Raw genomic sequence first — 16,002 nt, forward strand, 5'->3', positions numbered from 1 at the left:
GAAAACTACATCACGATGACCTTCAGCCAATGAGAGACAAAGATACAGGGCAGAGGGAAGTTCGGTGAGGAGTTATAGACCATATCAGTATTTTAATATGTACAATTTTATCATACAGAAACAAGCACAAACGCTTGACCAGCCGCAACATCAGCATAACAGTTACTGCAAAATTATTATTTACCACTCTTTGCAGAACACAATCCCTGTTCCCTGCATCTCCCTCCTGCATAATCTGTTTTTGTTTTTGTAGCTGGAAATCAGCACACAGACCATTTACGGGCTATATTGTTTTAATACTTCCAGTCTCGCTCAAGAACAACGGTCTGACTCACGCAGGTTCTCGCGTTATTTCCTTATTACTTCTCGCGTGTGTTTTGTTGTGAAACGTAGTTTGCGGATCAGACAGAGTTGTCAGCGATTCTTCCTATTGTGAAATTGTGCAATGTGAAAGCCCCTGTCGTCGATCCATCGTGCAATGTGAACACAGCAGCGACTGAATGCTTCCCCAGATAGTCACGCAGTGTGAAAACAACAGCGATCCGACGAGTTTGAAAATCGTGCAGTGTGAACTCGGCATAACACTGAAGCAGTGTTAAAGTTGATGAGATAATTAGTTTAGTAATTGAGTGATGATTGAGCATTAATGAAGAACACCTGCTGTTAACAAACTGAATCACTGAAAGAAAGAGAAAAAAAGAGACAAGACGAGCAGAAATAAAAGAACTACAACTGACTTCAGTCACAGCCTTAGATGAAATCAACACAAGAAAGAAGACATTAAATCTCTCACGATCTCAGCAGAGGATGATTAATAGACTCCACAAACATCATCACCAGCTTCACACGTTACTAACCAGACTGACTTTGGATGTTTTAGTTTTAGTTTCGTTTGAATTACCATTATCGAGGTCAGTGTTTGCTTTAGTTGGGCTCTTGACCCTTGACTTAAAGCATTACAGTTACTTTGGCTGCCATAACTGCATGTTTGTTTAGACATGTTAGTTATGGCGAAAAGAAAAAAAGCCAAGAGAAAATGTGATCAGTAGTTGGTTACGTTTATAAAGATGTAATCAGCGTATAGTGGCTTGAGTAACTGAATTAATTTGGAGTATAGTCACTGATAGATTTATTAGTTAACTTTGTTATTGAGATTCTGTACATAACAACCTGAAAGTTTAATCTGAAAGACTTTTGAAACTTTTTCTGCACTGAAAATGTACTTTTCTTCATCACACAGACTTCAAGAATCAGCATATGAATCTGCATGAAACCAGTTATGTGCATCACTAAATGCTGGTGATTTCTTTATAGAAGTCAAAACAACGACACCTGATTGCCATAACTAACATGTCTAAACAAACACGCTGTTATGGCAGCCAAAGGAACTGTAATGTTTTAAGTCAAGGGTCAAGAGCCCAACTAAAGCAATACACTGACCTCGATAATGGTAATTCAAACAAAACTAAAACATCAACATCTAAAGTCAATCTGGTTAGTAACGTGTGAAGCAGGTGATACTGTTTGTGGAGTTGTTTAATCATCCTCTGCTGAGATCTTGAGAGATTTAATGTCTTCTTTTATCTTGTGTTGATTTCATCTAAGGCCGTGGTTGAAGTCAGTTGTAGATCTTGTTTTTCTGCTCGTTTCGTCTCTTTTTTTCAATGGTTCAGTTTGTTAACAGCAGGTGTTCTTCATTAATGCTCAATCATCACTCAATTACTAAACTAATTATCTCATTAACTTTAACACTGCTTCAGTGTTACTTTTTTAACACTATGAGTGTGGATTATATATACACTGGGAGTGTTGATTTAACACTGGAGGTTTTACTGTGTATAAGTAACTTTGTAACTACATGTCAACTACATGTCTACTAACTCTCAGAATAGACTGTTAGGGTAGGTTTAGGGTTAGTAGAATAAGTTGACATGTACTTGCAAAGTTTCTCATAGTCAGTATGTTGTATGATGTGTTAGAAGATATTAAGCAGACTGTCTACTAATACTCTAATGACTGCTAGTTGACATGTAGTAGCAAATTTACTTACTGTTAGTAGAATGTCTAAAGTGGACTATCAAAATAAAGTGTTACCTAATTATTTAAGACCTCTAACACATTTTTAAATTTCTTATGTGAACTTAAATTATAAAAACGGAAAATATCAAATTGGCATCTTTTGTTTTATGATAAACTCACACACTATGTTTAAAGTCACACCATCAGAGTATTTCTCTCCATGTTCATTGATGGACTTGCACTTGTATTCTCCACTGTGATCAGAGCTGATGTTTGAGATGCTGTACACTGTCAGACATTTCAAAGGGTTTTTAGAGTAACTTACTGGCAACAAGTTACTGTAATTACAATTTACAGTAGCAAACTGTATTTGATTTATCAGTATAATACTGTAATTCATTCATTTTAATATAAATTTCATATAGATTTTATAATTTTAATATATAATTCATTTTATTTTTACTCTACATAGGTACTACTGGCATTCAATTAAAACAGACACAATAATTACAAAATATCAAATTTTTTATTTAAAACATTGCATGTATAACACTTAAAAATACAGTCTTCCAATGCTGGAACAGTGCATCTTCACCATTTCTCCTGTCTTAGGACGTTTTGCAGTGCATTTTGTTGTGATTTATCCTCACAAAGAATCTTTAGGCAACAGAAACAAAATGGGGAAAAAAGACAAGCAGCCAAAGAATACATAGCCGTCTGCAAAACCCAGGTGCTGCTCCAAAACGTGGCCACCATCTTTGGTCACCCTCCACTTTGACAGAAATGTCTTCTCTGAAAAACAAGTAGAAGAAATAGCACACTTTTAAAAGGCAAACCTCATATACACAAATCTCTCGAAACCATAGTTGTTCTCTTACCATGAATTATCAGTCTCAGGGTGGCTGGCCTGCTCATGTCTTTCTTGATGCTTCAATGCAGTTGCCTTTAAAACACAAATACAAAAAAATGCAGTAAATCTTAAATTCCATTAAAAACTATAACAAACTAATTCTAAAACTAGAAAGGCAGCTAGCCATAAAACTAGTTTAACCTAGCTAAAACACGATTTTATTTTCTCAGGCTACTGCCCAGTCAACACGTGAGATCACGCAATGATCACAGTGACATCACACCATTCTCATACAGTGATACTCACAGTGTGAGTAATATATGAGTTCATTGTGAACCCAAAAAGATGAGCGGGGTTCTTATTTCTGTCAGACATCTACAAAAGCGCTTATTGAGAATTAACAGATTTAGATGATGATGTTTTATTGTTTTGTTTGACGTTACCATCGTGGTGAGTAGTGTTTGCTTTAGTTGGGCTCTTGACCCTTGACTTTATAATATTATATTTTTTGGGGCTGCTGTAACTGTGTTTGTGAAGCACATTTGTCATGGCAAGGAAAACCAAAAAAGAGACTGCACCCAGGCGATATTGGTTTGTTATTGATGATAACAGCGCAACCATCACCTGGATTCAATATGCTGTCTTTGTGAGGAGTTATTAATCTAGTTTAAATAGATATTTTTATAATAGCTCTGTGATTATGCAGTATAATGCAATAAGTCATAATCGTTCATGAAGGATTTTAAAAGCATAAGACAAGACACAAACATTTTAAATTACTGTGTCATATAAACACAAAGACATCACTGTGAGATCAAATTGTTGACTGGGTGGCCAACATTAACAACTAAACACCTGGACTAAATTTCACATTAGTTAACCTAATGTTAATATAAGATAAGCGTTGCTCGTTAAAAACAATTTTAATTCGGTAACTTAATTCAATAAGCTGACAAAAGTCGTTTGAAACGACAGCGCAGTTTACCACAGTAAAGTTCTGTAACCACCATGTTGACAAGTAAATGTTACTATGGGTTACCCAGTCAACACGTGAGATCACGCGATGATCACAGTGACATCACACCATTCTCATACGGTGATACTCTCAGTGTGAGTAATATATGAGCTCATTGTGAATTCAAAATGTTGAGCAGGTTGAGAGGAGGCAGTTCAAATATCAGTCGCTGGGGGACATTCTACTTCCTGTTTCTCAACACTATCACAGTGATATCACAGTGCTCTCACATGATGAGCTCATGAGTGCACGCCCAGCTAACAGATATCTGTTATAAGAACTTTCTCCAAACATACAACTGACTTCCAGACACAGCCTTCGATGAAATCAACTTAAATAAACAAATCCACAGCTTCACTCATTATTCACTCATGATGTTTTATTGTTTTGTTTGATGTTACCATCATAGTGATTAGTGTTTGCTTTAGTTGGGCTCTTGACCCTTGACTTTATAGCATTATATTTTTTGGGGCTGCTGTAACTGTGTTTGTAAAGCACATATGTTATGGCAAGGAAACCCCAAAAGAAACTGCAACCAGGTGATAACAACACAGTCATCACCTAGATTCTATATGCAGTCTTGGGAAGTTGTGGCCTAATGGTTAGAGAGTCAGGCTCATAATCCAAAGGTTGCGGGGTTTGAGTCTTGGGCAGGCAAGGATTGTAGGTGGGGAGAGAGAATATACAGCGCTCTCTCCACCCTCAATACCATGACTGAGGTGCCCTTGAGCAAGGTACAGAACCCCCAACTGCTCCCCAGGCACTGCAACATAAATGGCTGCCCACTGCTCTGGGTGTGTGCACTTAATTGCAGAGCACAAATTCTGAGTCACGTCACTTTCATAATCATTTATGGAGAATTATAAAAGCATAAGACACAAACATTATTAACTACTCTGATTCTTGATGTTTCGCTTTGTGTTTAAATGACAGTGTATGAATCTCAACAATGGTGACAATCAAAAGCTTCATGCTGCAATGCATGCTGGTACCTAGTCTCTGTGCAGTGAGTGCACTTTGATCTCACATTAGTATGAGCACACAGTGAGGGCGCTGTGAGGTTACACTTTTAGCTCACTGTTACCTCACATTGTGACCTCATCACGAGTATCTTGTGAGATCATGGTGACATCGCTGTGAGATCAAATTGTTGACTGGGTAAACTGGTGTGCAAAAATATGACACAAACACACAGACAAACGTACATATATTTTTACCTTGCTTGCTGGTCTTATTCTCTCGTAAGGTGCATCGACACACAGCGTAGATGTTCTCCGGAGCTCTCCCACTCTCGCGGGTTCATCCCCGGGAAAACCCCGCTGCCCACTGCTTCCGTGTCTTCCTCGGACGCAAGTGGCGCGGCGAGGCGCGACTCGATAAAAAACAACATAGAACCCATTATATATATTATCTACAGTGGATGCGGACAGTAATGTGATGCCCCGGTATATTTCTGATATACAGATGTACCACAAGCACTCGCGCTGTTTCTGACACGAAGTACAAACGGATTTTCCAATCATTAGAAGCGATGTAACACATCCAGTGTAGTCAGTCCCAAGCTGCTGCGGCGTTATAGACACGGTGCAGGGCAAATTGTGTCAGTCCAAATGTAAGAAATGAGGAAAATAAAACGACCTCAGTATAATGGCGCCAAAGAGACCGTTACAGTAGTATACAGCAATTTTAAAAAATACAGTAAGTCTCTGTATGTGGGGTCTGACGTCACAGGAAATTCCCATGATGCAAAGGGTATTACAGTTATTTACTGTAAAGGGAATTTGCAGTATTATACTGGGTGATATACAGTAAATAACTGGAAATTACAGAAATGTCTAACAGTGTAGATTCTTTCAGATCCTACAAACGTTCCTCCTTTAAACCAGCTGATTTCTGCAGGTGGGTTTGAATCACTGCTGCAGCTCAGAGTCACTGAATCTCCCTCCACTATTTCACCAGATGGACTGATGGACACTGAGACACTCTTTGCTGCATCTATAGAGGATAAAAATTAAAAGTGTAGCTCCAAACATAAACTCAAGTTATTAAATAGAACTAATGAATCTGTACTCACACGTGACACTGAGCTGAACAGCAGGAGAGATGTAAATGTGTCCATGTAGAGCACAGCTATATCTGCCTGCATCCTCTCTTCTGACTGACTGCAGCAGGAGTTGATTGTTTCTGTCTCTTCTCTCAGTTAATGGCTGTGAGTTTCTGTACCAGATGAATGTTGCTCCGTCAGTCAGAGCGCAGCTGCTTTTACATGTCAGACGGACTGAATCTCCCTCTGTCACTCTCTCAGGAGACTCCACCTGAAGATCTGAACACAACACACACATTATATCTAGTGCTGCTGTCATACACTGATTATTATTCAACATAATGCACAGAAGAAGAGTGAAACCTCATCAAAGTCACCTGTGACAGTAAGAGTCACTCCTGGACGATCAATCCATTTCACAGGTTATCTGAAACAGTACATGTGTTCATCTTTCTGTGTCACATGACTCTGATGGTGCAGTTCTGCTGTTTATCTCCCAGATACTGAAGCCTCTGACTGTATTGATGGTCCTCAGACAGATCTGGAAACTCATTATCAGCATTTCTAACAGTTGTTTTGGTCCAGAACACTTTCATGATCTGATGTCCAGTAGGGTATGTAAAAGTGCAGTTCATTATCACTGATGAGTCCTTTAATGCACAGATGCGTGGGTAATTCACATGGTCCTTCTCACTATAAGCCCCTAAATAAAATCACAATGAATAAATTAGCAGCAGCTTGTGCATAAAACATGTAGTGTGCAAAATCTCTTAAGTGTTTCTTTTGCAGAGACTCACTGTGAATCACGAGCAGAAAGATCAGAGAAAGAGGATGAGCCATTCTGACTGACAGCATAGCAACACCTACAACAAATGCACAGTAGTTAATTTTTCAGCTTTAAAGTCAGCATGAAACATAAACAACACTGTTTAATTTGTCAAATAAAAATGATGGTAACTCTGCAACAGCCTTTTTTTCCGTTTTTTTTTTTTTTTTTTACTGCATGAATTTGTAACTGTCCAACATCTTTTCCTGCCCACTTTTGATTGATGGCATGCCATAGACAACAGTACAATGCTGCCAGAATAGTTTTTAATTTCATACTCATAAACCTTTCTTAAGCTCCTCATCTGAGTTCAGTGCATTGCTAGTGTATACAATATATACACTGGGGCTAGGTGTCACACCTTCAAAAACCTCTTTCCGTATAGATACATAATTTAAAGCCTTGGGTATAAAAGTCTATTGAATATTATCACTGCTATGGCTCAGCAGAGAAGTTCAGTAAACTTGCCCCAGCCCTTGTCCTGAGAACACAGTTGAATCTTTCAATCTACAGTCATTGGGCCTCAATCATGAAACATTCGTAAATATAGGAGCAAATTCTGAGTAATTTGCGTGTAAAACGGACCTTTCCGAAAACTCTCCTCCGGATTCACAAACGCTTCGTAAACTCCGATTTGATAGTTAAACATGTGTATGTTAATGAATTCCAATCATTCGTAAATGGAGCACGTGTGCGCTCTCATTCACAATTAGCATAATCCCGCCTATGAATTACAGCTATGCAAATTGCATGTCCAGGAACGCAGTGGAATATCCTGGTCTACTTTCTCAGGTTTGGCTCCAGTATATTTCATAATATATTTCATAAATCCAGTATATTTTGTGCCAAATTCACAGAGGTTATTTTATAAATGCAAAAAGAAAAGAAAAAAAGACTAATACGCCATATGCCTATCAATAAATATTCAATTAACATGTCCATCAAATCATTTAGCCAGCTGAAAAATGCCAGGTGCTTTTCTGAGAATGACCAGCTGGTGGCGCTTGAGAACACTTTGGTGGTACAGCCTTTTCCAGCTGAGACGCTTTGGTTGCTGTGATTAAGAATATCCACGGCAGTAACGCATCTCATTTTGAAGAATATCACTGAATATAAAAATGCAGTAATCAGCAATATTAACTTCTCTATTGTTGTTCAGTTGTTGTACAAGATGATTAGTCGGTGTAGTATTTGTCATGCCCCTCCTTCATTGATTGGACGGCTGGGTAAGTGACAGTGACAAGCGCTGTGTTTTACCCAAAGCTAAACAATTTATCAACTGTCGGCCACAAAAAAAAAAAAAAAAATAATAATAAAAATAAATAAATAAATAAAACGCATCAAAATTGGCAGTGCATCAAAATTCAGTGTCATCAGTTTGCCAAAATGAACACAGAATGTTTTATGCACCATGTACATGTGGTAAGGAGCAGGTATACATTTCTTTCAAAACTAACATTTTGAAAATACGAACATTTTCATGAATCCAGAAATTTACGTCAGAACAGCTTTACGGACAATTTACACACACACACACACACACACACACAAATTATAATTCTGCTCGTGTTTCATGAATGAGGCCCATTGTTCTGTAACAGATTGAGTTTTTTTTTTTTTTGAGATACAGCCCTGTGACAACTAGCTCCAAACATCCTCCAATCTCCAATACGTAAGATATTTGACAGAATGAATATAAAAAGTATGTTCTTACCTGTTTTCCCAGTCAACAATTTGATCTCACAGTGATGTCACCATGAGCTCACAGGATACTCGTGATGAGGTCACAATGTGAGGTAACAGTGAGCTAAAAGTGTAACCTCACAGCGCCCTCACTGTGTGCTCATACTAATGTGAGGTCAAAGTGCACTCACTGCACAGAGACTAGGTACCCAGCATGCATTGCAGCACGAAGCTTTTGATTGTCACCATTGTTGAGATTCATACACCGATTCTTGATGTCTCTCTTTGTGTTTAAATTACACAGTAGTTCAAAATGTTTGTGTTTTATCATGCTTTTAAAATTTTTCATAAATGATTATGACACTGCTGGGTCCTATACTGTATAATCACAGAGCTGTTATAAAAACTTTAGATTAATAACTCCTCACAAAGACTGCATACTGAATCTAGGTGATGGCCGCACTGTTATCATCAGTAACAAACCAATATTACCTGGTTGCAGTCTCTTTTTTGGTTTTCCTTGCCATAACAAATGTGCTTTTCAAACACAGTTACAGCAGCCCCAAAAAATATAAGGTTATAAAGTCAAGGGTCAAGAGCCCAACTAAAGCAAACACTAATCACTATGATGGTAACATCAAACAAAACAATAAAACATCATCATCTAAATCTGTTTATTCTCAATAAGCGCTTTTGTAGATGTCTAACAGAAATAAGAACCCCGCTCATCTTTCTGAGTTCACAATGATCTCATATATTACTCACACTGTGAGCATCACCGTATGAGAATGGTGTGATGTCACTGTGATCATCGCGTGATCTCACGTGTTGACTGGGTTATCAACACTCATGACCAGTCACAGCAGTATTTATGATCAGGATTAAGTCAGCATTGGTGATTTCACACTCTAAATGTCACATGATTAACACCTTATATTTTAATATGATTTCAACACCTCAGCTAGTGCTGATAAAGCAGAAGAAGCATTTTAGCAGATAAGAAACTTGATATTAGTCTATAAAGATGACCATAATATTTTCAAACTTGGGAATATAACCAGTTAACCAGATGCATACAAACAACAATAACAAGAAAACTGCTCTTAAAATACAGAGAATATATCTGCTTGAATAACTGACTTTAATTTGCATAAGTAGACTATCATGGTATGGACCAGGATTGTAAAACACTGGAAAGCAATGCATTGGTAGTGACTGCAACATGCAACATTGTGCATAACTGTGCATTTGATAAAACTCAAATTAATGGAAATTAAATAAACAAAGAACTTACAATATGCTGATGAAGAAGCTAGATAGTGTCTGTACACTCTTAGTCTGTCAGTGGTTTTGTTCTCTGAAGTGTCATCTTTCTCTGAATATGATGACAAATACAGTTCCCTTTGTACTGAGTGTGAACCTTTTTATAGCAGCATCACTCTTTGGTGGACTGTGTGATCATGTGACGCTGAAGAACATCACACTCAGGAAGAGAAACTCAGTCTTATCAGCTTCCACACTGAGTGTGAAAAAGCAAAACGAATTTCGGACACGATGGCGCGCTGGAGTAAAACAATAGTTTGCTATGCTTCCACATAGGCCGCGAACATTAGCGCAGTGAAAATGTGAATGTTTTCAGTTTCGTAAAGCGAAAAATACGGGCCGTCCAATCAAATTTGAGCATTACGTCACGTGTAAAAAGGCAAGAGTGGTGGCACTGTTTCGAAAACCAGTGTAAACAAACACAGAAGAAGAGTATTCTGAGAGAGAAGAGAGTGGATGCTGAGCTCTTGTTATCTTTGGTATCTGAGAACAGATTTATTCTCACGTTCCTAATACAATTTATATTAATTCTCCACTGAGTTATGTGATCTGGAGAGCCCTGTCCTTTTGCTTCGAAAAAATCGAGTGAAACATTTTTCTACACATGAAATATGAAAGCAAATAGACATATGATTATGACAATATATTTTCTGAATGTGTTTTGTGTACAGCTCATGATATTTTCATAACAATTAAGGATGTTTATGACAATAAGCAGTGTGGCTTTATTAAACATACAAAGAGTGCATGTCTGCCTATTATAGAATCAAAACCAACTATAGATCACAATCGGAAGTTATTACAAGCACTCGATGATGGTTTAAAGTGGGTTTTAAGCAAATACATTAAAAAACAAACAAACAAAAAAAACATACATTTTCAAATGTGGCTTGATGCTAATTATACTTCTATTTATAGTTTAAGATGTTTTCTTGTAAGCATTATAATAGTTGTAGAACCAAATTTTATTTATTTAGCTATATTAATTTAATGTTGTATATTGAGCAGTGGACGATGTTAAATCCATACATGAGATATATCTGAGGAAAAATGCGTTGTTGGTCGGCGCCACCTAGCGTGCAGGTGTGAATTAGCAGAAGGCGAATATTCGTTTCGCGCTCAGTGTGGAAAGGCCTTAAGGCTTGAGGCCTTTTCACATACCTAATATGGAAGTCCCACCTTCTAAACAAAAGAGCCAATCAGAAGTTGGTAAAGTCATCGCATTACTGCAGCTGCTGTTAGAAGCTCTGCTTTCCATAAAAAACAGTTCTGAAATACACATTCAGGACTGCACACGTGCATTAGCTGGACAAACCTGAAATACATGTTGTTGTTTTGTTTTGTTTTTTTGTCTTTTTTTTAAATGCTATTTGTGTGTAAGAAGCAACATTTATGAGACAGTTAATATTAATTTTTATTGCAGATTTAAAATGTTATTGAAATGTGACTTTGGCCAGCAGCTTTTGAGAAGTTTTACAAATATGACAGCAGAGCGAACTGACTTTCCTTGAAAGGGATTTTAATTCTTTCTGACCAGCAAAAGGTAAAGATCCAGTGATTACCTCAATGTTGGCATTAAAATGAAGGTGTGACCAACTTCACTTCCATATTGTGATGCATTTCAGAGTGAAACGGCATATCAAAGAAGAATAAAGCATAAAGCGGGACTTTATTTTATTCACTGGCATTGACTGGATTGTGAGAAGTGAGCATTGCATACAGGATTGATAATTTTTTTTTTTTTTTTTTTTGTCTAAAAGTTTTAAATAAGTGTGTCAAATAACACTACTAGTATTGATACCACTGATTTATTGGATGAAAGAAGAATCCAAAATGTTACAAAAAAAAAAAAAAAACTCCAACAAATAAATAAACGATTACAAACAATCAAACAAGTCACAATGCATAAAGCAAAAATATATTCACATGATGATATTACTAGCCGGCAACAAGCCTTCGACTTTCACTTGTATCCACTGCCGTCAATCTTTTAAAAATTCTCCAGTAAAGCGTCATCACACACTTCTGTTAATCATCTAGGGCTCCACCCACACAGAGATGCATAAAGGCTGTAAAATATTTTGGTGTGTGCCATCATCCACTACAGCATTTTCCTGTTAGGCTGAGCCAACGAGACAAAAACAAGAAAGTTACAAATTCACAAAGCCATTTACAAAGTTTAACTTTTTAGATTTTTTTTAAGGTGCTTATTATAGTTCATCAGAATACTGCAGTGGTGTACACTGATGAGCGTTACATTATGAGCACCCCCAGCCTAGAGCAATGAACTGGCCTGGCGACCAAATGGTGCCACTGGTGCAGTTAACAGAGCAGTATACATATCACACAAGGACTGCCTTTCGGTCAGTAGAGTGTTCAGTGCCTTGTGGGTTGTTCACGTTTTGCTGTAGTGAGTTCGCTTTTGAAAGTGGTGTACGGATGGCCAAAAGACAAACCGTCGTCTATCTGTGTGTCTCCCTCATTGATGCCAGAGGGGAGCACATTGTTCACAGCAACCGCAGAGCAACAGTGTGACAAATCATCGACAGTGGTGACCAGGGCGATGTGTCACAGCACACAGTTCATTGCAGCCTTCTGCGTATGGGCCTGTGTAGCCAACAACCTGGCCAGGCAGACTTTGATCGGCTCCTCCCCGTCTTTCAGTGCATTATTTTTCAATCCGCAGACCGCAGTGTGAAACAGAGGTGTGTGTTTATCGATAGATTGTTATAATATCTCCATCTGTGCAGTTCTTTGTCATAAATACAGTTTACAAAATATCATGGGGGAGCAATCGGTTCCCCATCTACTGAAGCACATATGAACTCAAATAGCCTACTTTATAAAACGATCATGTTGCCATTTTCATATTCATATTCTGTGTTAACTTGATCTAATATTTTATGTTTTTTTTTAAATGTTGTAGATTTAAGTAGCAAATGAGAATCGCTAAAATTAATGCATATATTTTGAGACAAAGGTCTTCTTAACGATTTTCAGATTTGTTTACAATAATTAAAGCAACAGTTTTTAAATAACGAAAGAATGTGTAAAAGTATGGTATTTGGGGTAAAAAGCGCCCCGCTGTTGGGGCTAAAGGCACAGTTATTAACATGATAATTAATAGATGGCTGACTTTTCCGTTTGTTGACATGACATGGCTTGATTCAGATGGTAATATGTATATGAAATATGGTATATGAAACAATCATATTTAAAACATGATATTAATCATATCATATAATTGTCACGGTTCATAGATCCAATGTCTCTCTCTAGTCTCGTGCTTTGTTGTTTACATGTGAGTGGGTGTGTCCGGATCGTTACCGTTGATCAGTATCCAGCTGCAATCACTCTTCGTCACCAGCTGCCACTCATCTCACCTCCTATAAATACTTACCACCTTCTCATCTCCTTTGTCAGATCGTTTTAATGAAGTCTATGTTGTCTGAGCCTGTTTCCGTGCTTCGTGTCCCGTCTTCAGTTCCTGTGTTCCGGTTTCACGCCTTGTTGGATCGTCTATGTGTCTGGTTCCCGCCATCCGTCATCAGAGCACGCTGCACTTCATCCATCACGCCACGCCTGACCATCAAAGTCCCTGTGCCACCGCCTGCATCACCCGGATCTATCTCATTCCATTTTGACTTTCAATAAACAGTTTACTTGCAGATTGTATCCTCGTTCTTTACGTAACAGAACGATCTGACCAAGAATGGATACAGCGAGTACATCAGCGCCAACCATGGAGGACTGTTTGAGCAACAGCATGGCTCGTTTGGACATTCAAGAAAAGAATTTACACGATACTGGTCGCGCTGTTCAGGCGTTAGTGGCGCAGGTGTCCGAGCTCACCCAGCAGATCCAACAGCTACGAAGTTCCCACTGCGCCGCCAACACCGGCCGCTCCCCCTACACCATCGGAGAGCCCATCCCAGTCGGAGCCACGCCTACCAACCCCAGAGCCCTATTCAGGTGATCCAAAATTTTGCAGAGCCTTTCTAACCCGGTGTTCCATGCATTTTTCTCTCCAACCCAAGACTTTCCAGACCGAGCGATCCAAAGTCGCTTTTGTACTCACCCTCCTGACTGGGAAAGCGGCGTTATGGGGAACGGCGGTGTGGGAGAATGAAGATCCGTGCTGCGTCTCGTTCCAGGAGCTCTCCGCTGAGATGAAAAGAGTTTTCGACCGGGCAGCCGGCGGAAGAGAAGCTGCAAGAATGCTGGCTGATTTACGGCAAGGAGAGAGGTCAGTGTCAGACTTTTCAATAGAGTTCCGGACCCTAGCAGCGGAGAGCAAATGGAACGAGGAGGCGCAGTGGGACATGTTCCTGCATGGGCTGGCTGACCGGCCCAGAGAGAGATCTATGCTTTGGACCTGCCTCAATCTCTTAATGAACTCATTGCCTTAGCCCTCAGAGTTGATGCTCGACTAGCCCGAGTGGGAGGTCACGCCACGAGTAGACGCCTCTGGCAGGTGCCGAGGGTCCACGATTTGGAGGCGGGGACGCGGTCAGCCCCGTCGACGATCACGAGCCCATGCAGGTTGGTCGAGCTCGGCTTTCCCGGGAGGAGAGGGAAAGGCGGAGGTCCCAGGGCCTTTGCTTATACTGTGGAGGGGCCGGACACTATGCTAACAACTGTCCGGTAAAAGGCCAAGCCCGATAGTAAGTATGAGGCTACTGTCGGGTGGGATCTCTGCTGAGAAGACCTCATCAACATCTACCCTTCTCCCGGTAAGACTGAGATGGTCAACACTCACTCACGACTGTCAAGCACTCTTGGACTCCGGGGCAGAAGGTAATTTCATGGACCACTCATTCGCACGCCAATTCAAGATCCCCTCAAACCCCTCACACATCAGATTGCTGTACACGCACTCAATGGACAAGAACTTCCCACCATCACTTTTGCCACAGAAGACATCACCCTCATCACATCAGGCAACCACACTGAAATCATCTCTTTCTATATCCTGGACACTCCCCTTGCACCCATTGTCCTTGGTCACCCTTGGCTCACCCGTCACAACCCTAAAGTGGACTGGCAGCTTAAGTCTGTGTCTTCGTGGAGTAACCAGTGTCATAAGTCTTGTCTATTGTCTGCCTGTCCGTCTGTTTCTGTCCCTGTGTTGCAGGAGGAGGCAGTGGATCTGTCTAACGTGCCCACGGAGTACCTGGAACTGAAGGAGGTGTTCAGTAAGTCTCGGCTGCTTCTCTCCTCCGCATCGTCCCTATGACTGTGCCATAGATTTATTACCAGGTACGGCCCGCCCAAGGGCAAGTTATATTCACTCTCGACACCAGAGAGGGAGGCTATGGAGAAATATATTTCTGATTCTCTAGCAACAGGGTTCATTCGCCCTTCCTCTTCTCCAGCGGGGGCGGGGTTTTTTTTTGTGGGGAAGAAGGACGGATCTCTGCGACCTTGTATTGACTACCGGGGGTTGAACAACATCACGGTAAAGAATACTTATCCTTTGCCGTTGATGTCTTCAGCCTTCGAGAGGTTGCAAGGAGCATCCATCTTCACAAAATTAGACTTACGTAATGCTTATCATTTGGTCCGCATCAGGGAGGGGGATGAGTGGAAGACCGCGTTTAACACCCCCAGAGGACATTTTGAATACTTGGTTATGCCTTTCGGGCTTTCCAATAGTCCAGCGGTCTTCCAGGCACTCGTCAATGATGTGCTGCGAGATATGATAGATCAGTTCATTTATGTCTACCTGGACGACATACTGATTTTTCTTCTTCTCCAGGAACACGTGCAGCACGTCCGACGAGTGCTTCAGAGGTTGCTAGAGAATGGGCTTTTTGTCAAGGCGGAGAAATGCGATTTTCATGCACAGTCTGTTCCATTCCTAGGGTACATCGTGTCGGTTGAGGGAATGCGCATGGATCCTGAGAAGATCAAGGCTGTGGTAGAGTGGCCAAGTCCAGAGTCTCGTAAGGCCCTACTGAGATTTCTGGGGTTCGCCAATTTCTACCGGCGTTTTATTCGCAACTTCAGCCAACTAGCCGCACCTCTGACCGCCTTGACCTCCCCCAGAACGACGTTCAGGTGGTCAGACGCAGCCGAGGCTGCGCTTTGCCAAACTGAAGGGTTGCTTCGCTTCAGCCCCATTCTGATAACCCCTGATTCATCACGCCAGTTCGTGGTGGAGGTCGATGCATCAGAGGTGGGGTAGGAGCAGTGTTATCCCAACGCCTCTCTCAGACGACAAGATGCATCCTTGCGCTGCT

At 40.3% G+C, this 16,002-nt stretch overlaps 1 pseudogene; it reads right to left on the reverse strand.

Annotated features, from left to right (window-relative positions):
* The window catches only part of LOC131536835 (B-cell receptor CD22-like), a 34,433-nt pseudogene that overhangs the window by 10,168 nt on the left and 8,263 nt on the right, over positions 1-16,002 (reverse strand).

The sequence above is a fragment of the Onychostoma macrolepis genome, chromosome 01 (assembly GCF_012432095.1).
Source record: "Onychostoma macrolepis isolate SWU-2019 chromosome 01, ASM1243209v1, whole genome shotgun sequence".
NCBI classification, from domain to species: domain Eukaryota; kingdom Metazoa; phylum Chordata; class Actinopteri; order Cypriniformes; family Cyprinidae; genus Onychostoma; species Onychostoma macrolepis.